The 26,675-nt window shown below is 44.6% G+C and overlaps 1 protein-coding gene across 5 annotated transcripts in view; it reads right to left on the reverse strand.

Annotated features, from left to right (window-relative positions):
* Slc22a23 (solute carrier family 22, member 23) overlaps nt 1–26,675 on the reverse strand; it is a 166,118-nt gene that overhangs the window by 71,863 nt on the left and 67,580 nt on the right. Inside the window, exon 1 of one of the 5 annotated variants that reach the window (XM_030247434.1) lies at nt 6,168–6,485. The exons of the other annotated variants lie outside the window; for them this stretch is intronic. The gene's annotated coding sequence lies outside the window, so the exon portion shown is untranslated. Of the gene's footprint in view, nt 1–6,167; nt 6,486–26,675 lie in introns of those variants that run through there. 5 annotated transcript variants of the gene reach the window in all.

A 26,675-nucleotide genomic window follows, 5' to 3' on the forward strand; every position in this document is an offset into this window, starting at 1 on the left:
CATTTCTGGAGATCTCTCTCTCTCTCTCTCTGTCTCTGTCTCTGTCTCTGTCTCTCTCTCTCTCTCTCTGTCTGTCTCTCTTTGATAGGGTTTCTCTGTGCAGCTCTGGCTGCCCTGGAACTTGCTTTGTAGAACACTGTAGAACTCTGACTTCAAATTCAGAGATCCACCTGCCTCTGCCTCCCAAGTGCTGAGATTAAAGTCGTGTGTCATCACTGCCTGGCCATTCCTGGAGATTTTGAAGAGCAGACAGTAAATGGCTATGGAAGACAGCACTGGGATCTTTACCTACTTCCCAAACCTAAATTCCCCCCCCCCCAATATTTGGAGAGAGAGAGAGGCAGGCAGACAGAAAGACAGACAGACAGAGACTGCAGTCTGTCTTCTCAAATCACTGGATCTAACACACTCCACAGACTGTGAAACCCTGGTGCTAGGCTTTGCAGCTGCAAGCAGCTCTGGTTCAGGGTTTATGGGCATTTCCTAGATCATACCTGCACCAGGAGAACATTTAATGGAAAATAAAATAAGTGTTCTGAAATGTTTGCTCACAAATCACCAAGTCCATAAAGTGCTGACCTCCTCTTCCTCTTGCCAAAGTTATTCCACTGTCCCTTGCTCTGCCACTCAAATGTGCTTCTGTCATTTCTAACCCTCAGAGGTACGGTTATCAAAAAGGAGACAGCTCTTTCTCACTAGAGGCAGACCCTTCCTTCCACAGGTTTCTCAAGACCCCAGATCTGGCCCCAAGTCATATGACATGGAAGAAGCCACATGCAACGTCACCTTCCAAATCCAAGGCACTGATTGTTCCCAATCTCTTTCTAGCATGCAACTTTGCTTTTCTCTAAGAAGATACTGGGGAAGGACTTTTCTGTGGTCAGGTGGTGGAACTCCCTGACATGAGCCTAAAGCTAAGAGGTGCTAGGTCACCTTACCTCTCGGGTAAACCTTCTGGGTAGACTTGGGGGAATTTTGGTGACAATCACAGATAGTCTTTAAAGACTTTAAAGTTAACATGGTCAATATCAGAAGACACATGGAAGGCTCAGAGGAACTCCGAGGTCACAGGCACATGTGGGCTTCCATACGAACCACCTAACATGACCTATTCACCTTGGAGCAGTCAAGAGTACCAGGCAGGCAAAGAATCTCTTCCAGATCTCAGTGACAAATTAACAGGAGACATACATGAGAGACTGAGGGTTCTTGGGCCTTTCCTCTCTTCTGATGCATGTGACCTTATATGATATAGGTTGGAGGAGCAAAAGATTCTCCACCCATCCCCACTGCACTTAGTATGTGCCTCCACAGCAGTGACCTCTGCACCATGATCAGACCCACAAGTATATTAGGGATGATGTTAAATGTCTCAATAATACAGCAGTCTTTCTATCCTCAGAGTCTGGCATGCAGCAAGTACTCAGTAGGTGATGGATGCACTATCTGTTAATGGATGAACAATAGGAAGGATGAGAAACAGGGTCACTGAAGAGGAGAACCAAGTATGGGAGATGTCAGTTGATTCATGTCATCTGATGTCATCTGTGTTAGTTAGCTTTCTGTCACCGCAACAAGTCATCTTACACAGAGGATGCATTCCTTTGGGTTCCAGTTTTCAAGGTTCCAGCCCATGATCAGTCAGCTTTGCTGTCGTTAGGCGCATGGTGGCACATTATAGAGGGGAAACACGGTAAAGCAAACACCACTCTCCTTATCCAAGAAATAAAGCAGAGAGAAAGAGATTGGGGTTCCACAGTCTGCTTTGAGGGCACGTCCCACATTATGCCTGTCCTCTGCAAGATTTCATATCCTCTGGTGATGACATTCTGTCTGTCAGCCCTTTAACACATAGGTTGTTGGGAAACATTCAAGGACACAACTAATAGCACCATTGTCTTCAGACACACCAGGAGAGGGCATTGATGGCCATTGCAGATGGTTGTGAGCCATCACATGGCTGCTGCGAATTGATCTCAGGACCTCTGGAAGAGCAGTCAGTACTCTTAACCACTGAGCCATCTCTTCAGCCCCGCTCTCCCATCTCTAATTTCTTAATGCATCATTCGGAAACATAGTGAATCTTTACCATGGAGAAGAAGATAAATCACACAATTCAGAGTCATCTTCAATTAACCTTTGCTTTTTCCTGTCAATTAAGAAGTGCTATTTAAGTGCCATTAAGGAGTCAATTAAGAATATGTCCACAAGTAGGCAACATAAAAGCACAAAGCCCTGCTTGGAAGATCAAATGTTGCTATGTGGACTCTATCTTTGAAGGAGTCAGGTGGGTGCCTTTGTCCTATTCCTTCCTTTAAGGAAGCAACAGGGAAACACATCAGAACTTGTGCTACACAGTGTACAAAATCCTAGCTCCTCTCTAGCATTCAATGACATGTTCAAGTCCATATCTCTGGGTTCCCATATTCCACCCATCAACTTGGCAGCTACTCTCCCATTAAAGCTTTCCCCTGCACACTGACTGCTGACTCCCCAGATAAAACAAGATAGACAGAGGAGGTGTGGGGGCTAACTGCTACAATCCTATCATGCAGGAGGCTGAGGCAGGAGGATTTCAGTGAGTTTAAAGTCAGTCTGGACCACACAGGGCTGAACCTCACAGTAAGATGGTTAGAGATGCCCGAGTGCTATCAGTTTCTCATCATCACACACGAGTCTTAGTGGAAAGAGGAAGAAGAGGATAAATGCCCTGTTCATCACTTCTTATGTTCTATTCCTGGTAACAAAGAAACTCTTCCTTGGTCAAAACACAAGACAAAACACAAAACAAGCAAAAAGCTACAAAAGCTGTGTTATGTGTGCAAGCCTGTGTGTAGTTTCTTGTCATTGACGTATGAAAAAGAGAATGAGCAGCGGTGTAGGGGAGTGGGAAGTAGCTTAAGAGAAAGGCCAGGGTGTGGCTATTGTGAGTTTGGGCTCCATTTCTCCTATCAGCCCTCCACAGGCTCCAGAACTGGGCCATGTGTGGGCTGCTCCCCCCGTGAAGTTCCTTCCAAACATTTATTTCCACAGAGAGAAGACAGAATCTCACCATTTTATGCATCATCTGCTAATTTTCTTTATGTTTTTAAAGTCTCAAACCAGATGTCCTAAGCCCAGCTTAATCACCAGACAGTACCCGGTATCGGTATAGAAATGGCTCCTGTTTCCTTCTCTCCCTACACCAACGCAGGACAGCCTCTGAGGTAGGACACTGAGGCCTTTTCTTTTTCTTTTGTAATAGTTAGCAAGATGGCTCAGTGGGTAAGTTTGTCTACTGCCAAGCCTGACAACCTGAATTCAATCCCCAGGACCCGCAGGATGGAAAGAGAGACAGAGCTGTCCTCTGACTCCTGTATGTGTACTGTGGCATGCACGTGAGTGCATATACAGGCACACACACAATTTTTAAAATGTGATAACAATGAAAATAAAAGGAATTTTGAAAGGCCAAGTACTGTGGGCTCTGTTTGTGTTAAGCTTTTTAAAAAGAAGACGGATTAGGGTTCAGGGTTCTAGACACTGTGTGGGCCAGCACAGATGTGAATTAATTAAAGGCAAATCATGGGCCTGAGACAGGACGAATGGGGAAGTAGAGGCTTTTGGAGAGGTGAAGGATTGGAAGATGGGCAGAGGGCTGAGAGGGATACACATGCATACACGCAATGCCAAAAATAAAGTTAATAATGAAGGAAATCACAGGCTTTCTTCAGAGTGCCTTCCTGAAACACAGCATCCTGCAGCGACTCAATGACTGCGGCCGCCAGAAACACTCAAAAGGAAACAGCCAGAGAGTACACAGCTGCTGTCAGAATTGGATCATATGACAGTATTATAAGTGCAGCCTCAGTGTCTGCTAGGCTAGTGAGAACAGCCCTGTCAGAGAGGCAGTGACCTTCGCCCAGGGAAGGGGAAATCACCCCAGGGGGTTGGCAGCCTTGCACTTCCTCATTTACCTCTGTAAACTGAGTTGACCCTACACTTGGCCTGTGTGCCATTCTAACTGGCTTCTCCATCATGGGCAACCCTTCGGGGTGAGGCACAGAGGTGTTTGTCTTGGAGCTGGACTTCCTATGCCTGAAGCACTCTGTTGTGACTATTCTGTCCTCAGTGTCATGGGCTCTGAAGTAAGGATGGACTTGTTTGGCCCTCTGGTTTTGAAATCTGCCCAAGATCTCAAAAAAGCATCTATAATCAGGTGCAATTCACACCCAGGACCTTCACAGCACATGTAGATAGATGCTTAACCTCAGAAGCCCTCACAACCTATAAATAAAGATATCAGGTACTATCGCCATTACAAAGAAGGAAGTGACACCTGCAGAGGGAAGTTCATGGTCACTGGGATACACAGAGTTAGTTCTGTCAGAAGTGTCAGCTCCTGGACCCAGACTGGAGTGCACAGGCCATCTGTTAGTGTAAGCAAGCCAGGCTGCATATCCTGAAAGAGGAAGCAAGACCCAAAGCAGGCACCGGAGAGAAAGTCCACATGGCTGTGGTGCCCACATAGCATTCCAGAGCCTCCAATCCCAGCAACATTTCAGTGTCAAGGGCACTCCTACCATTGCTTTTGCTAAACAAACATCCCTTTACCTTAAACAAGGTCGAGTACTCTAAAGCCCCCAGTACAAAGAGTTGGCTGGAGGACTCTTCACAGCCTCAGAAAGTCTGCTAGTAACTATCCAGACACCTTTCTTCTCCTGCACCTCTTTTTTGTAAAAGCATGTGGCTGTTGCTACAGAAGAAGGATTGTTTTTCTTATCAACTAGCATAAGGAAGTCACTTCAACCACAGAAGGTGCAGTTTTCCTTTCTATCCAATGAGTTAGCATGTGGGCCTTAACTTCTGAATTCTCTGTACTTGATTTACTTCTATACCAAGGTAGTCAAAAGATACCTAAAACATGCCATAGCAAAAATATTGGAAAGAACCCTTTCAGTTAAATGAGTAAGGACCATGGTCTTATTTAGCATTCCATCTCGCCCCTTAGCTGACATGACACAATGAGTAGTGACCAATAACCTCTAACAGAAGGAGGCTGTGTACCACAAAGGTCTTCCATGCACTCATTCCAAAGGGCTACACAGAGCTCTATGTTGTGGAGATGGCAAGGTGACCAGGCCACATGGCTGGTCTCGAGGGCAGCAATAAGAAAAGACTCACTTGCTACATGAGCCTTGCATTCAGAAATGCAAAGAGAGAACCAGACCCAGGGGAGGGTGTTGCCAAGGAAATAGCATTTGAACATAGCCCCAAGAGAAGGCCAGTACCGCACTGTCTTGCCAGAGTGTAATGTGGACAGGCATCTCAGCAGAAACAAGGAATGCCTATGCAGAGAGGCTCAGGAACCAGTTAGCCTCTCAGAAGCAAATCTATCCATTGGGGGGGCTATGAATGGAAAGTGTTATAGAAAGCAATATAGTTGTTACTAAAAAATAAAAAGTAAAAATGGAATTGCTATATGACCCAGAAAACCCATGTCTGAATTTATATCTAAAAAATCTAAAATCAGGGTCCTGAAGTGAGTGAATCAATGGTCTTCCTGTGAGAGTTCCCACATTTACTGTGTTACTCAAAATAGTCAAGACACAGAAACAACTCTACCGTCATCATCGTATGAATGGATAAGCCAAATTGGGCAGAAACCACACAGAAAAGTAGCATTCAGCTTAACAAGGAAAGAGAGTATGCCACACAGATGAACTTCTGGGTCATTATGCCCAGTGAGATACCACAGTCACAGAAGGCAATCACTGTATGGCTTTACTTACATAATTCCTCTAAAAACATGCAGAGTCATAGAACCAGAGTGCAATGATGGCTGTGCAGGCTGGGGTCAGGGAAGGGGAACCATTAACCAGCTAGTGCAAAGTCTAGCCAAGTGGGATGGATGAGCTCCACAGATCTGCTGAGGGTGCTCCACCTGAAGGCAACGATACCTTGCTGGTTATCTTACAAACTATCCAAGGGGTAGATCTCACGTTCAATGTTCTATTAATCTTTAGAAAAAAGTCTCCAATATAGTTAACTTCACTGGTGAGTAAAAACACCAGAGGACACCACAGCTCTGATGAGGAAGCGAAGCAGAGGCTGAAGGCTGGACATCACAAGGCTTTGCGGTGCCTGGGTGGTGTTTGCTGTTGGTCACACTGCACCGTTGGACTCACCCTGTATCGTGTTTCCGCATCAGCTATGGCAGGTCATCCCACTGTCGTCCTCCATGCACATCTGCTATGTCTGGGGCCCTAAGATAGTCACTTAGGACAGGGAGCCTCAGCTCTCTTTATTGCACAAAAGAGAGCTCCTTTATGACGTTGCAGTGCCACATACAAACAGAAGCCGCGTGCAGAATATGAATCATTTTCAGCTGAGAAAAAGGATAGTTACTGAGAAGGGAGTATGGAACTCAGAAGCAGCAGAAGCTGTATTCTAGACTGTGGGAATGAGCACTTCTTAAAAATAGCATCTTAACCATTTTTGTGAATACAGCCCAGTGGCTACTCAAAACTTTATGACTGTGCATGTGCGTGTAAGGTGAGGATGTGAATGTGTGCTCACACATGTCACAGTGCACACTTGTGGAGGCCCGAGGACAACCCCCAGGAATCAGCTGTCTCTTTCCACTTTTAGGTGGCTTCTTGGGACTGAATGCAGATGGCCAGTGGGAAAGCTGAGCAGGGAAATGCCACATTATAATCATCTTAACAATAAGAAGCATCATGAACCCTTCCCACCCCTCTAAAAACATAAACAAACAAAATAATGAAAGTAGGTAGGATTTATTCTTGGAAACTCAGGCCTCGCCTGTACTCCTTCAGGATTCCCAGGCCCAGGAGGGGCAGGGAAGCTCAGTCCCAGGACACAGAGGTGGAGTTGGCTGTATCACCATTCTCAAGGGTCATATCTCTTTGTGGCTTAAAAGAAGGGCCTGCGACCTCCTGGTTGGGTTTTAGGCCCTGGCTCATAGCAGAGGGGGTCATTTTAGGACTTTGACACATCTACAGGCAACCTGAGAGCCATGCTCTGTGCATTTCCGGCCTGTGTTCATTGTTCACCGAGGTTACTTAGAAGATGAAAGGTTGTGTGCTTGCCTGGGCCCCAGAGATAGCAGATGAGCAGGTAGCCCCCACCTAGAGTGTGTCCACAGAGACCTGTCCAGCCCAGGGGCACGATCTAACAGAAGCAGAGAAACACAGGAAGGATTTCCTCAGACCAGACTGCTTGGCTCATGCGTGCTGGCAGGTGGGAGCTGAGGGCTGAGGTCAGTGGGACCAGATAGATGTGTTTCAAATCAAAGCGCCTCTCCTGTGCAGAAGCCTTGCAGTGGCAGAGCACAGGACACACCCTCTGTATTTCCCTTGTAGGAATGGGGAAAACACATCCAAGGAGGAGGGCACAGTGACCCAAAGCCCTATCTTCTATGGAGTCTGAAGATTCCTATATGTCACTTAAAGGGTTGGGTAGATTCCCTCTTGTTGATGATTCTTCAACAACAGTCTGGCCTCTCAAGAGCTTTCTTCACCCAGGACTTGGCGGGTATCACATAGCCAGGTAAGAACCAGCTGCCACAGCAAGGAAGCTAGAAGCTGGGAGAGATCGCTGGGGAGGTTGGAAACCTCATCTACTGCCAGTTCCATCCCCAAAACCATGAGCTTTGGTGCTGCATGCTAATATTCATATTTCCTTTTTCACATCCATAGGGAGGAGAGGCTGGGGCGATGACCAAAGAACATGCCCTTATTGCGACTTCACCTTGTGCTCTGTTGAAAACAGGCTGCCAACAGCACACACGATCCAAGGAGATACTCAGTAGTTTAGCTTCCCAGTACTCATTGAAACACACCGTGGGGGCCAGGAGGAACACACCCATCACAGTAAGTCACAAAGGTATCTTCACAACACGCATACAGTGAAGGGGGGGCTGATTCTCATGCTAGCCATCAGGGGAATATGATGACTCAGCTCTTACAGACACAGAAACCCCACAACCTACAATGTTGTCTGCTAAGTACAAGCTCTACCCAAGAACCAAGAAACCTGGGGGAAACATGGGAGCCATTCCATGCAACTTTCTTGGGATGAGTGTGTTTATTAGTAAGCACACATTATTGCTGTTGTTGTTGTTGTTGTTGTTGTTGTTGTTGTTGTTGTTGTTATTAAAGACTCTGATGTCTTCTAGTGAAACAATTGACCTGGGCTGGTCCAGTGGTAGAGTGCTTGCCCTGCATTTACAAGTTAAGCATGCTCCTCTTAGCATATACTTAAGAAAACCAAAACCAAAACAGATTAGTATATGTTTTAACTAGGAATGGAAACACCTCTGAGGAAACCCTTTGGAGATCCAACATATTCTTTAGCAGGCAAGGGCCAGGATCTTCCTGGGCTCCCCCAGAGAGCTTGGCTTCAAGGCATCAGGATAAATGAGTAGGGCAGAAGCCCCATTCCAACTATTTTCAAAGGCTATACAGGAAATTGGGTAGATGGAAACCTCCAACTATTTGACATCTCTCCATTGCCTGGAGCAGAGATGGAACAGGAGCTGGGCTCTTCCCCAGGGAAAGCATGTGGAGCCCAGAGCAAGCAGACTACCAGACCCAGGCAAGAAAGCAAGTGTAGGCTGTAAGGGCCAGCAGATAATAGAGAATAGGGGGACATAGTGGGAGGGAAAGTTCTGGGCCAGCTTCTGCCATAGACTTTTGTGTGCATGTGCATGCGTATGCAGATGTGTGTGTGTGTGTGTCTCTGTCTGTCTGTCTGTCTGTCTGTCTGTCTGTCTGTCTGTCTGTCTGTCTGTAATATTAAACAGGGCAGCCAACTGACAGCCTTTCACTTCATAGGCTTGGAGGTCAAGGAAGTGAGTTCTGATCCACATGCGTTCCTACTTAATTCACTCAGCACAACATAGGGAACAGAAATGCTACTCCCTATGAAGCTGGCAGCCCCAGTGTAATATGTGCCTACACCTGGCATCCAGGCAGTCCAGTGCTTGAGTCTGTTGCAGGTGACATTCCTCATCCTGAAGATGGCTACGCAGAACTCTGTACCCCTGGAGCCATTCTGTGGACTCTGACTATAACTTCTGAAGAGCATCAGAAACATTCTGCCCCAGGTTGATAGGTGTGGCATGCTTAGGACATGCAAACTTATATCACTGATTGCATGTCCCTTCCTTCCGACAGCTCTAGCTTCTTCGTCCTCCTGGGTATCCCATTAGGGCTGGGATATCTTTAAGAACATAAGGTAAGTGAGAACTAGATATCTTTTACATGGTTTTACAGGATAGACTTCTAACAGTCTCAGGAGTAATGCATTCACGTTCTTATCTCACAAATGGTGAAACTGAGCTGCAGGAAGGCAAGTCGGGTTGCCTAAGTCATACAGCTAGTGGTGACAAAACAGGTATTAGAATGATTCGTAGGTGCAGATGACAGTGGCTGCTATGTTGAAGGACTCCTGACTATTCATTGGTACTTCAGATCAGCAGCATACAATGAAAAGGAATTTGCTCCTTCCCATTTCCAAAGCACTGCAGATGACAGAAACTCTATATGGCCCTCCCCCTATCCCCCCTGCATACAGTATGGTAAAAACAGGCACCCAGTTCTATGTGGCAATCACTAGGTGTCACTATATCAAGACACATCTCCCTCAGTCTTCCTAAGACATTTACAGCTCACCGCATTGTTACTAGCCAACCAAGAAAACCCTGGATTTGGGTGAGGTCAACAGATATTAAGGGAGAAGAGCCTTTATGGTTGGGAAGTCACAACTGTTAACTTATTTCCTATTCTGTTGGACAAAGGTGTTTTCTGAAAATAGGTTTATTCGAATCCTTGGTTCTAATGGCAAAGAACTCAATTGCAGCCTTCTCCTGTCTTTGGCCCCTCACACTTTATCTTCCACAGGAACCCAGCATTGCTGACAATGCAAGTCAGGCTCCCCCAAGGCTCTTGTCCCCCATAACACAGTTGCTCCTTGGGCACTCTTGGTTTTTATTTTGTTGCTATCTGCAACTGGGGAATTTATAAGAAGTAGAGGTTGACGTGACCCATGATTCTGAACCTGGGGGGTTCAGCACTGTTCTGGGTATCTGCTCAGTACCTAGCAAGGAAGGCCCTTCCTGTGGATGCTTGGAAGTGGTGGAGGGCATCACATGGAGATGCAGAGCCAGCAGGTGTAATTCTATAAAGTTACACTCATGTGTACACAGGATAGTCATTTATTCCTCCGGAAGAACCCACAGTCTTTGGCAAATCCTGAAAAGGTCTCTAGTCCAGAATGACTTATGTTTAAAAGGCCCTTTAGTTTCTTTCAATTTGGCCAATTTTCAAAATAAAGTGGGTCAGATTAGAAACTGAAAATAAGTCAAGGATAGACAATTTAATTGTAAGGTTTCAGACAAATAAACAAATATTTCAATAAGTTATGCCAAAAAGATAACAATAGAGTGGAGAGCCATTTCCCTTTTTGTGGAAGGGGTGGATGGATAGGAATCATAGAGGTCAGGAAAGGGAGGAGGGGACTAGTGGCAATGTATGCACGAGGAGAAGGCCAGCATTGCCTAGTAGCAGCCTTTTATTTCCTAGATGTATGCTTTTGGAAGGCAGGTAGTAGCTTGGGAAGGCTACATACAAGCTCTACTTAAGCTCACAGGGAAAAATATGTACAGGCCCAGTAGTACCATCTTACCACTGAGCCAGACCTGTGGAGATGCTGAGCTAATTAAAATGCTATGGTCTTTCCCAGTACTGGATCTATTTTTAACTTAATTTTGTCACTAGAGTAGGCAGTTTATATATAATTTTTTAAGAAAATATTTTTCATTCTTAATTTTCCATGAATAATTCATCTTAGTGGATAATCCTCCTGCTTACTTCAAGGATTTTGTCTAAAGACACATGGGGACATTCCCAGGCAGAGGGACTGGACATAATCCATGTGAATTCTTGTGGGCCATTCTACTGTGCCTTTAATTACATCTACAGAGTCAAAACAGAAAGGTGGTAACACAGAATCACCAGCACCTCCTAGAACTTTTCTCCAACACTGTACTCGAGGTAAGTGTTTTTCTGAAGTTTACATGCATCATGCTTATTAGTAATAATGGTATAAATATACACTTACATTCTCAGTATGAAGCCACATTTTTTTTTTCTTATGAAAAATTCCCTTGGGGATGGAGAGATGACTCAGTGGTTAAGAGCATGACTGATCTTCAAAGGACCTGGGTTCAATTCCCAGCACCCATATGACAGCTTACAGCTATTAACTCCAGTTCCAGGGGATCTGGCATTCTCACAGACCTATGTCCCCCACCCTCAGGAAGCATGAAACACCAAAGCACATAATATAAAAATAAATAAATCTTTAAAAAACAAAAGTGAATTCTTTGGAGAGATGGCACACCAGTTAAGAGCACTGGCTGCTCTTGCAGAGGTCCTCAGTTCAATTCCCAGCATCCACAAGGTGGCTCACAACTATCTATAACTGTAGTCCTATGAGGTCTAACTCCCTCTTCTGGTGTGCAGATATATATGCAGACAAAACATCCATATATATAACATACATAAATAAACAAATCTTAAAGAAAGAAAAATTCCCGTATACACACCCTATCTTCAAAAGAAAAACTGTTTCCTAGCCATAATCTTTCCTCTTTTTGTTGTTGTTTTTGTTTGTTTTTACGTGTATTTTCTCCCCCCCGCCCACATTTTTTATTAGATATTTTCTTCATTTACATTTCAAATGCTATCCCAAAAGTCCCCTATACCCTCCCCCCGCCCTGCTCCCCTACTCACTCACTCCCACTTCTTGGACCTGGCGTTCCCCTGTACTAGGGCATATAAAGTTTGCTAGACCAAGGGGCCTCTCTTCTCAATGATGGCCAACTAGGCCATCTTCTGCTACATATGCAGCTAGACACATGAGCTCTGGGGGGTACTGGTTAGTTCATATTGTTGTTCCACCTATAGGGTTGCAGACCCCTTCAGCTCTTGGGTGCTTTCTCTAGCTCCTATATTGTTGGCCCTGTGTTCCATCCTATAGATGACTGTGAGCATCCACTTCTGTATTTGCCAGGCACTGGCAAAGCCTCACAGGAGACAGCTATATCAGGGTCCCTTCAGCAAATCTTGCTGGCATATGCAATAGTGTCTGCGTTTGGTGGCTGATATGAGATGGACCCCCAGGTGGGGCAGTCTCTGGATGGTCCATCCTTTCATCTTAGCTCTAAACTTTGTCTCTGCAACTCCTTCCATGGATATTTTATTCCCTATTCTAGGGAGGAATGAAGTATCCACACATTGGTCTTCCTTCTTGATTTTCTTGTGTTTTGGAAGTTGTATCGTGGGTATTCTAGGTTTCTGGGCTAATATCCACTTAACAGTGAGTGCATATCAAGTGACTTCTTTTGCGATTGGGTTACCTCACTCAGGATAATATCTTCCAGATACATCCATTTGCCCAAGAACTTCATAAATTCCTTGTTTTTAATAGCTGAGTAGTACTCCATTGTGTAAATGTACCACATTTTCTGTATCCATTCCTCTGTTGAGGGACATCTGGGTTCTTTCCAGCTTCTGGCTATTATAAATAAGGCTGCTATGAACATAGTGGAGCATGTGTCCTTATTACCAGTTGGAACATCTTCTGGGTATATGCCCAGGAGAGGTAGTGCTGGATCTAGCAGTAGTACTATGTCCAATTTTCTGAGGAACTGCCAGAAAGATTTCCAGAGTGGTTGTACCAGCTTGCAATCCCACCAGCATCTGCTGTCACCTAAATTTTTGATCTTAGCCATTCTGACTGATGTGAGGTGGAATCTCAGTATTATTTTGATTTGCATTTCCCTGATGATTAAGGATGTTGAACATTTTTTCAAGTGCTTCTCAGCCCTTTGGTATTCCTCAGTTGAGAATTCTTTGTTTAGCTCTGTACCCCATCTTTTAATGGGGTTATTTGATTTTCTGGAGTCCAGCTTCTTGAGCTCTTTGTATATATTGGATATTAGTCCCCTATCAGATTTAGGATTGGTAAAAATTCTTTCCTAATCTGTTGGTGGCCTTTTTGTCTTATTGACATTATCTTTTGCCCTACAGAAGCTTTGCAATTTTATGAGGTCCCATTTGTCAATTCTTGATCTTACAGCACAAGCCATTGCTGTTCTGTTTAGGAATTTTTCCCCTGTGCCCATACCTTCAAGGGTTTTCCCCACTTTTTCCTCTATAAATTTCAGTGTCCCTGGTTTTATGTGGAGTTCTTTGATCCACTTATAGACTTGAGCTTTGTACAAGGAGATAAGAATGGATCAATTCGCATTCTTCTACATGATAACTGCCAGTTGTGCCAGGACCATTTGTTGAAAATGCTGTCTTTTTTCCACTGGATGGTTTTAGCTCCCTTGTCAATGATCAAGTGACCATAGGTGTGTGACCATAATCTTTCTTGAATGTCATACTTTCCTCTTAGGAGAAAGAAACACATTGTAAGGAAACTTTTATCAGGTAAGCTGCTAAGGAGACTGTGCAGTAGGGAACTCTGTAGAATTTCTTGACTGTACGCTTGTTTTGTTTTGTTTTGTTTTGTTTTGTTTTATGGTGCTGGGAGTGGGCCAAGAGCTTTGCGCATGCTAGGCAGGCACTCTGTAAAATGAGCCCAACCCCAGTCCTTGTTTTGCTTTTTACTTTGAGACAGAGTCTTGCCAAATTGCCCAGATTGGTCTTGAACTTGTGACCCTCCCACTTCAGACTCTTCAAGTGCTGAAATCACAAGCCAACACTTCTATTCTTTTTCAGTTGGAAGTGCTGTTTACCTCTATACTTCCCATTGGTCTTTATGAAACTAAAGGTCCCTAGGCACATCTAAGAAGGTAAACTCAAAAAATTTTAAATATTATGCTACCTCGGGAAATGACTTAATGAGAAACCATTTGGCATTATAAGGAAAATGCTCAAAGTAAATTTTGGAGACCTTTGGCCCCGGACTTTGGGGGAATGTGTTACTTCTAGCTTTGTAGGAAGCTTCTCCCACATGGGCATGTGGGAAGCGGGGCTCCCTCCATCACATCTTTATGCTCCAAACCCTGGGGAAGAGCAGCCCGTAGCCATGGCTGCACAGCTACACAGAGCCAAGGCTTAGCACCCAGCAGAGCCTGGAGGGCAGCTCCTTCCTTCCCACAGTCCTCTGGCTTATGCTGCCTTTACCCAAAGCTGACTCCAACTCTGAGTTGAGTAAACCTTCACCATGACATTGATAAGCATAATGCCTATGCTTATCTGCCTTGAAACATTTAACATAGAGAAAATGTCAACTGCAGTTTAATTTCAATAGCCTGATTAATCTGTGGGAACCAGCAGAGCTTTCAAAGTGGTCATGGGCTCTTCTCCTCTGCATCTGTGCTCTCCTTGGCCTCCAGCTGTCTGTGCATGGCCCTATGTGCTCTGCCACCCTTCCAAGATAAGCAGGAACCATGAAGCATTCAGTTTCCTGAAAACATCTCCCACCTGAGAAGCATTTTCCCACTCAGCCATTTCAGGGGACACGACCTTAATCTTTACCGTTACTTATTTTATTTGCTCCCTGACAGATACTGCAATACAAATATGAACTTGTTTGGAAGAGTGTCTTGGAGAGCCAGTTTCTTCTCCCTTAGCAGATGAGCATTTCATTTTGATGTTTATTTGGTGCCATGGTAACCAGCATGAGTTGAGATTTACTTTTTGGACTTAGAAACGATTGCAGAAATTCAATTTAGCAATCACTAACTGAGTACTCATAAAGTGTAAAAGGATGGAAGATGAACGAGAAAGCCTCTTTCCTGTGAAGGACACGGGTCACAGTGCTAAGCACCAAATAAGGAATTTGTGAGCCTTTCCTGAATAGCGAAATAGCAAATGTTCTAAGTGTGGTGGGCCACATGGCTGCTTAGTGGCTGCTTAGCTCTATTGCTGTAGAGCATAAAGACACTACAAGCTACCAGTAAACAAATGTCTGAGGCTGGGTCCAACTTTATTGTTGCACATATTTTTAAACTTAATTTGTTTTTTATGGGTCACAAGACATTAATCTCGCCTATTTTCTCAGCTACTAAAAATGTAAAAACCATTTATAGCTTGTAGATCTTATAGTGTTCCTGGCTAGCCTCTCACATCTTCTTGAAAACAACACTGAGAGCGGCAAGAACTAAACTTCTTGCTGAGCATTGTACCAAGTGTTTCATACTTTGGACTTTAGCTAAAAACCCACTGAATTTTGAGGTGTCACGCTATTACATGGATCACCAAGAAAGAGCAGACTGCATGCAGTCCATTTCTAGGACTTCGTTCACGAATGCTAAGAGGAGACAAAGTAAGCAGATGCATTTTTGAATCCACATTCTATCCTGTTCGGCCTATGTCCATCTCAGGAGCTCTTTCCTTGGTCAGTATGGACTTATACGTTGTACCGGGTCGGTCAGGCACAGCCTTCTGGGATATCCAGGTGGGAGTACACTTACCATATGGAATATCAGTGTTGAAGTAAGCTCAAATGCAAGCCTAAAGCTTTCTCTTGACTGCTGCCCTGTGAAGGCAGGTGATAAGTAGTGGCTTACACAGAGCAGAAGAGTCTCTCTTCTGGGAGATATGGGAGATCTCTCTTCTCCTGAGCTTCAATTACTGTAGAAAGGAACAACATGGGCTATGGAGTGCAACTACCAAAGGCCACCCAGGAAGTGATGTACAGACAGCATGGTCAGGTAGCTAAGCCTCCCCTTGCATTTCCCACACTAGGCCCATGTGGCTCAGCTTGAGCATCAGCACTTGTCAGAGAAGACAAAAGCCAGCAGTACAGTGTGGGGCATTCAGAATGCAAGGGGAATGGGTTGAGGATACTCGCTCTCTCTTTCAAATTCTGCCATGGGTTGCCCTCACAAAGATTTCTTTCAAATCCTTCTTGCTTCTCTTATTTTACCCCCAATTGATAACGTACTTAAAATATGTTAACCATTCCTCCTCTTGTAAAACTTAGATTGGTTTAAAATACACCCGTGCTGTGCTCCCAGTCTTCGGTATGCTTCAGTGGAATGACACTGGCCAAAGCTGCTCTCCAGTGGAAGGCCTGTGTGCAGGGCTAGCCCTTGGGGGCTCAGCTGTGATCCCAGAAGGGCTCTGTGACCCCTGGTTAATGAGAGCTGAGTATGCCTAAACTATTTGCATAAACAATTCGTGGAGCATGATGAGTACCTGTGTTCCTTCTGGGCACCTCAAGCTTGGGAACATGTCAGGCAGAGGACACCTATGTGACTCGCCCCCAGTGAGCTTCCCCAGCAGACAATACTTAACATGTACAGTCATAGGTCTATGCTGGGACAATTTCAGGTAGGCAGGTGACTTCGTGGGGAGAGCACTTTTTGCAAGTGTGCACCTGGTCTGCCTGAACTTTGCTCCACCAGCTGCTCTCCTCCTCTGCTGACTCTGCTGTGGATCCTTTCACTGACATAAATCATCAACCAGGGGAAAGCCATCTGCTGACTTGTGAGGCCTCCTAGTGAGATATCTGACCTGAGGGTGGTCTTAGAGTTCCTTCACACAGCTACGCAGAGCCAACTGGCCTTTTGAAATGTGTGCAATGCAATGTAGGAAGGCCCGGGAAAGAGGAGCAGATTATCTTCTGTACTGCTGGGGTTGGATGCTGAATGTCTCCCCAAAATGCATGTGTTAAAGGTTTGGTCCCAGAGTGGCACTGTTAGAAGGTTTCCATGGACATTTAGCATGTAGTGCTATTGAGGGCTTATCCTTGAAGGGGTTTATGGGACCACAGCTCCCTCTTCATTCTGTTCCCTTCTCAGCAAAGCAGTTCTGTCCCACGTTCGAACATGATATGCTGCCTTGCCACAGCACAGAACGACGAATGTGAAGTCACGCAACAATGGATTAGAATCCTTAAAGCTTCAGGCCCAAAATACTCTTCTCCCCTTATTATATCTTTGGTATTTGTTATAGTGTCAGAAAGCTAGCAAATACTTATACTGACCCCGAATGAGAAGGGTGCAGAACCCAGTTAGCAGGTTTTTAATTCTTTTATTCAAATTTTAACTAAATACTCAGAGCAATATTAACATCCTGACCTATTAAGGTGTTGCCTCCATAGCCAGAAAGGCAAGTAGGCATTCCACATGACAGGACCAACACAATAAATGTGCTAAAGATGACCTTTTCCTGTGAATGGTTTTTCTTAGCTAACTTTTAGTACCTGTGCAAAACTCTAGTTTGTGTGATTAGGTGTAAGCCTGGTACATCCTTGGGTCTGCTCCAGGGCACAAGTCTTTGCACATGGTAAGTGGTCAGATGATGACTGAGTAAGAAGTAGTCAAGACCAAGGTCACCATGATCTAGATGATGACAAGCTCTAGGGAACATTGTGGGGGCCCTCAAAGGGACATTCCAGGGGTCACAAGAGTATATTGGCATTCCGTGTGGCAGTAATTGGAGTATTGGAGTCAGTGGTGAACATGATGAGCTGAGGGGATCAGAAACAGGTTGGATGGAATAAAGAATATACCTTGCTGAAGTTAGTGGCATCAAACCCAATGACCATCAAAGGAAAAGATAAAGCAGTATATGAAATGGGAAAACAGTGAGGAAGGCAGCCATGATGAAGGGGATGGCCCAAGAGGGTTGTATTAGTCACACTTATTGCTGTGATAAAAGACCATGACTAAGGCAACTCATAGAAGAGAGCTCATTTGGGCTTCCGGTTCTAGATGGTTAGAGTCCATACCTCCTAAGCCTCCCTAACGTGGAGCCACCGACTGTGAACAGCTTAGGAGAGACATGTTCATTCAAATCACCACAAGGGGAGATGAAAAGATCAAATGGGTGGCAGCACTGAGCTGAGAAGCACGGGTCATCTATGTGACTCTCAAAGGACACAGGTAAGCCAGCACAGCGGTGATCGCAGTGCTAGGTCTGAGGCTAAAACAAGTAAAAGCACGGACAAGGTCCAGATTTATCTTATTAGGACTCTATTCGATTCAGGTTTGAGTTAGGAGTGCAGCTGTGGTGTTTTAAGAGCCATTTCTCTCAGGTAGGTGCTTTCACGATCGTAAAGGAATGGAACAGACAATGGCAATGACGGAATAATGATGTCTGGAAAAAAATTAAACACATTGTATTACACACACACATGTGCACAAAAGGACATCAATCATCACATAGCCATAAGAAGTGACACTTTTGAGTGAAAATAAAAAGAGGGCAAACAAATAAAAAAGCAAGAAAAAGAAATCAAGAAGAAAAACTTTAAGCTCCAGAGACAAACCAATCAGTTGATAGCTGGTTTATCCATTTTTGGTAGTCCTCGCTTCAAAACAAAACACCCCCTGTCAAAATATTGCTCATAAAACTGCCGTTGAGTGTGATGAAGTCTCCTGATTATATCTGAGCTCATTCTGTGTTTTGAAATGGAATATCATCTACTGACCCTCAGGAAGCTAATTGCTTTTTAATATATTCTGCAGCACAGCTAGGCCTCCAGCTAGGCCATTCACTTACTAGGCTGGCAGTGTACTATAGTGAGCTTATTGCCAGAATCAATACAGGCCAGTAGGCTAGTGCCCAGGCAATCACTGTGGGCAGAGATTTCAGTTCTGGGGAGAAATGGCACAATCTATTTTCAGCAGATGTAATTTACTGCTTTGTTCTCTCTCTCTCTCTCTCTCTCTCTCTCTCTCTCTTTCTCTCTCTCGGGAGAGAATGTAGAACCTACAATGTGTAAATCCATATTGAATACACAAGAGTGGTACTAAATATGACTGTATAAGCAATTCTACAACTGGCTTTCTTCCAGCTAATTATCTTGCTTTCTATACATATACTAGGTTACTATTGGCAAAGACCAATTTCTGGTTTAATGGGGGTAGAGAGAAGGGATATAGATACAAACACCATTTGACTGTCTCTATTCTTATTAAAATCCTCCCCATAGAGGAAATCACATGTCTGTTGTATTTACTTGAATTTATATTTTAAGTATATGGCACACTAGGAATTTTAATAGCAGAAATAAATTCATTTAGTGTTCTGTGTACTTCAGCTCCATTTGCAGCAGGGATTGGGAAACATCCTCTGTATTTCGTCTCTGAATATGTTATCAGCATACACATGTCCTTGAGAATACACATTTCTTTGGGGTATTAAGTTGCTGCAGATTTTATTAAACAAGTGTTATCAGTGAGTTCACACCAGTAAATACTAACGCTAGCTTCAGAATATCCATTTATTGCACCATCATTTGAGAGGAGTACCTGCTAATAGAGAATCAGGGCAAAGACTGGAGACCCTGGCTTCTCATCCTTCCCCTACACTGCACTGAGTGGAGCGACTCATCTGTCTATCATGGGGCCTTGGTCAGTCAGGCCCAGGCTCAATGAAGAACAAGGTGATGATTTCAGGATGATCTCTTCCAGCCTTCTTTTCTGCCTATAGCTACAGCCATCACCAGCACCTTCCTTGCTTACCTTACACTTCCTCTCCTGCCTGCTCATTGTCCTGGAGAGGGAATATGAGGAAAGATAGGTAAAGAAGGGATGGAGGAGTTAGCCCAAAGAGGAGCTGGTAGAATTTGGCTGTAGATACTGAATGGAGGAAGAAAGACATTGTAGATGGAGGAGAGGCGCAGGTAAAACCATGGGGGTTGACAAGGGGATGATATAGGATTGGGTCAGCTTCCTCTGGGCTCTGACCACCTGTCCTGGGTGTTTTTTCCTTGCTGTGTCTGAGGAAGTGATCAGGGGTCACAGACTCTTTCTCATCCCGTCTAGTATGGGTGAGCAACAGAAATGAGAACTCTAATGGTATCTATTGTGGCGTTAATATTGTCACCTCCGATGTGGCTACATGGTACCCAGAGAGTAAAACTAAGGTCCTAGGATGAGGAAAAGCTGTAGAAAGACACACAGTGGAGAACAGTGCTGGAAAAACAGAGACTGTTGAGAACTAAGTAAAATTCAGTGAAGCCAGCACATCCACCCAGACAAGGACATAATAACACCCCTAAATGGAGAGACTGCCTCTTCCAGATAACAGACACTCCTGGACAGATGTGTCCCCACCACTGCCTATCAGCCACAACGGCAACAAGACACTGTGGCTCCTCCTGAGGATGTCGGTGTTACATGGTCTCTGTGAGTGGCTTCTCCATGGAACAGGACATGCACCAGGAGTCCCAGGTGTCTGACAGGCTGAGTAGCATCATTGTGGAATCCGTTTCCCTGGAAACCAGCAGCAATAGCACATACCTAAGACACTTGTGAGTAATCCATCTGTGCCTTTACCTCCTCCTTTAGCATTTACTGGGGCTGACCAACAGTCCTGGAGACTTTGTGCTTGATGCTCAGCTAACCTCCAACCCTTTGTGCTTACTGAGTGGATACCCGTCAGGTGACACTGAGTTCTGAAGTCAACATGGCCAAAAGTCCATCAAGCCTCAGCCTCCTGTCAGTGATCACTCTTAGAAGACCTGAGATGTATCTCAAAAACTTTTCTTCTGGGGGTAATCCATTGCTGCCACCACGATAATTTCCCAAACAATAGGGTCCCTTCCCTGATTCACACCCTGGATGCCATAGCTGTGTTATCCTCCCCCACTATCTGCAGGCCATTACACTGCTACTCAGAAGGTCTGCACCCTCACTCCAGTTAAGATAACATCTGTCCAGCCACAGGGACATCTCAACCTCTTCACATGTTAGAGGTGAGCAGAAGCAGGAAATGGACCGAGGTCTCGGCTCTCAGCCATAGCTCAGGCAGAACCTGCCTTACAGGACAGCTTGGCTCAGCTGGCCTCTCTGCCAGTCTGCCTGCCCACCAGCCTTGTTTTCAGCCCTGTGCAAACCCAATGCCTTTAATTAGCTCTCTAGGGACCCACTCCTATCCCTGGCTTGCCTCTGAGAGAAATGCTATTCTCTGATGTTGAGTCTAGTACAAAGCAGCAATTCTAAAATGTACTTCTTCTACATTGAAGACATTAACCCTGCTCCCCCAAATGCTGTTTTTGCTTGACAAAGCTAGTTTAGACCGTCCTAGGTTGAGGAAAAGCACCACCTTTTTAACCGAAATCTGTAAGTTGAAAGAACATCAAATGTCCCCCAGAAAGCTTAGTGTGTGTCTCGTTGTCAAGAATCAAGCTCCTAGCTTAGGCAGTAGATCACCATAGAACTAAAGAATACCATATATTATGTTCCAAGGGTGTGCAGGTGTTGGTGGTGGGTGAGGAGGGACAGGAGAAGTGTAGAGGGAGGGTACTGGTTAAAAGAAAAAGGTCAATACATGTGTGGGCATGGGAGTCCTGCCATCTTTCCATGCACATCCCCCATACTGAAACTCTCTTACTAATTCTACCCTCACTTGGATCAGCTTGAGCACTCGCTGAAAGCCTAACCCTGGGCAGTATGTACTTAAGTGGAAACTTGTGCAATTCAAACTGGAGTCCTGCCGCGGGGGTGGGCTCGGGTTACTGATGAGGACACCACCGGCCTCCCCGTTCTTAGTGGATACTTCAAAAGTTCCCGCAGCTTCACTTGTGAAGCATAATAAATAAATTAAAAAAATGTTCAGACACGTCCCCAGGATCTAGGACCTTATAACAGGATGGATATAAATGCCTGAGGAGGGGGAGGGGTAGAGAGAGAGAAGAGGGTGGCAGAGAAGAGAGAGGGGGGAGGGAGGGATGGAGGGAGGAGAGGGGGAACAAGGGAAGGGGAAAGGTTGGAATGAAAGCAGAGAGTCAGGGAGAGAAGGAATACTGAGCTGTAAGCCAACACAGTGATTCTGACTCTACAGTGTGGGCAGTTTGCCAAACTCAAGTTCAACACATTTTGGAAATATATAGATAGAAAGTTAAAACTGAAAGGAATCTGTGTGGACAAATAGGGATGACATTCTGAAATACAGCATCCCATGAAGCTATCCTGTAATAGCTGCCAGAGTTGGAATGGTAACAAATATAAGAATGTTCTATAGAGATCTGTTTCATATCATAAGAGGAAAGAATGGCTACGAGGGCCCCCCAGGGCTAAGGGGACAGGGGAGAACGCATTAGACCCTGTGTTAACTCCCTTGTACTAAAAATAAAGCAGCAACAACATGAGAATGAATATTGCAAGGGATAACTAATTCACATATAAACATTAACATTTATATTCACTTGAGTGCCCTAACGATCTCATTACCAACGAACCAAAGATGTTTTTTGACAATGTTACAAAATCAGTCTTTTTGACGGAATTAGCATACAGAAGAGGCAAAGAAACAAACTCTATTTTTGGAATTTATGCACTTTCTGTGACACTAAAATACACCCAAGTTAACACTAACATCTTCCACGCTAATCCTAACTCAAGTCAAAAGGAGAACTTTGCGGGCCTTGTGTATCAGTCAGGTCTTACCACATTACAGTAACAAACAACTCTTTTACAGATCCTAGGTTTAAAACAGAAAAAGTTCTGTTTAGTGCTACATGCCCACTGAAAGACAAGGGGGCTCTGCTCTTCATTACCACTTGGTATGGAGGCCACAGAATAACCCTCATCTTGAATGTTACTGGCTGGTATACAAGAGGTCTAGGGGTCTTTCACACGTAATTCCAGGCCAGAAGGGGCAGGTCACTTCCATTTCCAGCCGTACCTGTCATATGGGTTTGTCTAACCTTCAGGGAAATACTGACAAGTGGCACTAAAACTTTTCATACTTTGTCACCTAGAATTTTAAAATTGCTCTGAACAAGCACCATACTTGACAGCATTGATGGCCATTCCTGCAAGGTCTATGTCCTTGAGGAAATAGCTGCAAATTCTAGTCCACTGCCTATGCCCTTCATCTAATCCTATACCTAACACAGGGTCCAACTGAAGTCCCATGCCATGACCAACTCTGCCAGGCCCTGAGGCACAGCATCCACTCAGTCTCCACAGCATCACTACAGGAGGCGAGAAGACGCTGGCTTACTAAGCTCTATCTGTCCATCGTCCACTGTGCTTGTATTATAGTAGCTGTCTGACAGTCTTCAATTTTATTCTCCAATCACTTTAACACTGTTCACTAGAACAACTTTGGCCTATTTTTGACATAGACTGGACTTGAGCATACAAGACAGCAGCAGGATGGAGCCACATTGCCTCAGTCTGGGGTTTCAGAACCATTTCTCTAAAAATGAAATAAAAATAACAAAACCCAACAACTAAAATATCAGCCCCAGCACTACGATAGACAGTATCGGAGTGAAAACAATGTTATCAACAGTCAGATGCAATGTGCTCTAAAGCCAGTTCCATCACCATATAGGCAAGATAGCCTGGGGAATGGCACCGCCTGCTGTGGGCCACATTCACTGGCTATGAGAAAAGGAAGACTGTTCAGCTTTCCTCTTCAGGTTGCCATGAGGATAGGAAGAAGGAAGCACTAAAACCCTGTGTGGTGGTGGTTAGTAAGTGCTGGCATTTGTGGCTCCTATTCTTTTTCTTATCTTCATCTCAAAGGCCTGGCAGCCACAGTTCTTTTACTTATCTGTATCCCAATGAGCAAGTCTGCCCCACAGTAATGCTGTGAGACAGGCTTCTAAATCCCCATTTAAACTAAAACAGCATAACTGGCCCAGATTCCAATCTGTTCACCATCTGCCCAGGCTGGACTCCTCCCCTGTAATATTCTTTGCACCAGACCATGAACAGAGGAAGGCAAGGAACACAAGGAAGCCATTTCGGAAAGATCGTTCCTCTCTTCTACCTGGAACTCTTCAAGTACACTGCTCATTTCAGCTTGTAAATCGCTATTTCCTTGAAGAGAATATGCTTACAGAGTCACAGAACTGAGCCACCAACTCTCAGGTCTTAGGACCCACAGCCACCAGGTGTTGGAGATGGACCAGGGGAACCAGGATTGGGATGGAAGACAGAATAGTACATCTTAACTCTGTCCCATCCTGTAAGCCAAATGCAATGGTAACATTTTTAGTCAAAGTCCGGGAACACAGTCCATTTGTATAACATGCTGACCTTTAAACTTTGGTCCCACCCTGAAATTTGCTTCCTGCCTTGCTTCCTGCCTTATGGCCACATGAGATATCATAAGCCCAGCCCAGTCATGCTATATGTATGAGGCTAGGACAGCCTGCTTAAACTCTGAGCAAGGTTTCCTATATCTTAGTCAGTGGAACTATCCTCTCTTCTAACCATTTAAGTCATCTAGGTCAGCAACCTTAGAAAAACTATAGGCTGTGGCCAAATTTTACTCATTTCTTGTTTTTGTAAATCAAGTTCTATTGGGATAACCATTTTTAAAGGTATATCATCCATTACTGCTACCTTGGTATATTTCTGTAATTATGACATAAACCTATGGCTCATGAGGCCTGAAGTACTTGCCATCTGGCTTTTTGTAGAAAATGTTTGTGGAGCCTGAGTCTAGAGATATGGGTGAAAAGTATAGGAGGGAAGAGTTTCCCAAAGAAGAGCTGCTACTTGCCATGGAATGTGGAACAGGTCCCAGGATTATCCTCAGCTCAAAGGGCACACATTGTACTTCACGAGTAATTCCGTACTTACCCTATCCACATGCCTTTCTATGTGACATCAGCAAGATAAAATCAGTATTCACTCTTTTAGAATTTAAAATTGTGGGTTAGGGTAAAAATGTGAGTATAATGGAAGGATAAGCAATAGATAAGAAGTAGAGATACATAATAAAGTAATCACAGATCTGATAACGGCAGTGCATTCAGACATCAGTGAAATAAACTAATTATAGCTATGAAGATCAACAGAGATGGCACCCCTGGAACAGTGCCATGTGAAAAAAGGTACAGGGGACACAAACAGCACAATGTGACTTATTAACGGTTCAAAACACATAAACTAAATGGTATGCTGTTTGTGAATATGCCATTTAGATCTGTGGTAGTCCTCAAGTCCACACGTTGAAAGCTTAGTTGCCAATCTACGGTGCTATTGAAGAGTGGGGATAGAACCTTTAGAAGGTATTGTCTAATGGGAGTAAGCTAGTTCACTGGGGGGCACGGCCTTGAGGAGATATTGGCCCTTTCCCTTTTCTTTGCTTTGGGTCTGCTGTGAAGTGAGCAGGTGACCCGTGCCCCATATTCCCACCACAATATCCTGCCACACCACAAGACCAAAGCAAAAGCCACAGAGCAAAATGACAATGGACTGAGATCTCTGAAAATAAGAGCAACAAAAATCGCCCCCTCTTTTGAGACAGGGTCTCTCTACATAGCCAGACCTCACTATGTAGACCAGCATGTCCTCAAACTCACAGAGATCCATTTGCCTCTGAAGTAGTGGGGTTAAAGGTGTGCACCACCATACTTTGCTATATAAACCTTTCTTTCTTTTAGGTTTTTGGTCTTGGGCATTTTGTCACAGCAATGGAAAACTAGCAGAGAATACTAGTACCAGAGATAAAATTATAAGGAAATGTGATGATGCGTTAAGCAAAAGTCAAGCTCATTGTTGCTCTAGCATTGTAGGGGGTCACGCAGGAATATCAAAGGTACCAAGCTGGGTAGAGCCATGTGCAGTGTTGTAATCCTTTACATCTCATACTTATCTTACCAGCAGTTTACATCAACCTGATGTTAAATAAGATCCACGTACGGAGCTGTAATTCTCAGGACAGAAGTGTGTGCTGTGGGTTTGGAGAAGAGCAGCCTCCAGCCCAGCTGAAAGGACTCAAAAGAAAGTCATCAGAGAAGGTGCCACATGCTTTCCTTGAGGATTTCATAAGTATATTTCTGAGAAAAAGCCGTAGGAGACTCTTCTAGCAAAATTCCATGATGAAGCAGATATCAACAAAAATTTTAAGGAACTGAAACAGTCTTAGCAAAAACATCGGACCAAGTACAGAAGATGAGGCAGAGAACAGCCATAGCCATGCTGTGAGCCTGACAGGCTGTGGTAAGGACCTGGTGCCAAGAGCAACAGGGTCCTCTGAAATATCTAAGCTGTGGTGCTCCAGGACATGTCAGGGTAAGACAGACCCACGAGAGGTTAACTGGAGGTTCTGTCAGGGGAGCACAGCAACAGTAACTCAACCTTTGACCAAAGAAGATCCTCTTCTGCAGAAAAACTGTGAGAGGATACATACCTGGAGTGGTAAGGAGGGGGACATCTGCCTAGCCAGTTGGATCAGCCAAACCAACTCTGAGAGCCAGGGAGGTGACATATGTCACAGCCAGACTGCTCTCATGAAGCTCAGGCTGACCTCAAAATCAGTTGTGGACGACCTTGAACTCTTAATTCTCCTGTCTCAACTTTCTAAGTGCTGGGATGACAGGTATGTGGCAGTACAGCCAGAGCTGCGATGATTCTTCTGATGGGGGCATCATCCACCCACCCAGCCAGCATGAAGGGCCTCCAGGCTTCTGCTGGATTCAAGACAACGCAATTCCAGGTGTGGGAAGCAATGGCTGCAAACAAGGCTCCAGGCCCAAATCACACACAGGATTTCCCCATCACAGCAATGCTTAGGGGCTATCACATATGAGCAGAAGAACACAAATGTGTATGTGAACTTAACTATCCTGCACAATGGATTAAACTGGAATTCAAAGGCAGTCTCTAAAGAATATAGTGATTTTTAAATGCCTCCCAATCCATAGGATCTAGCATTCCTACATCTGAATCACAT

Source organism: Mus musculus, chromosome 13, assembly GCF_000001635.26.
Source record: "Mus musculus strain C57BL/6J chromosome 13, GRCm38.p6 C57BL/6J".
In the NCBI taxonomy this organism is placed as follows: Eukaryota; Metazoa; Chordata; class Mammalia; order Rodentia; family Muridae; genus Mus; species Mus musculus.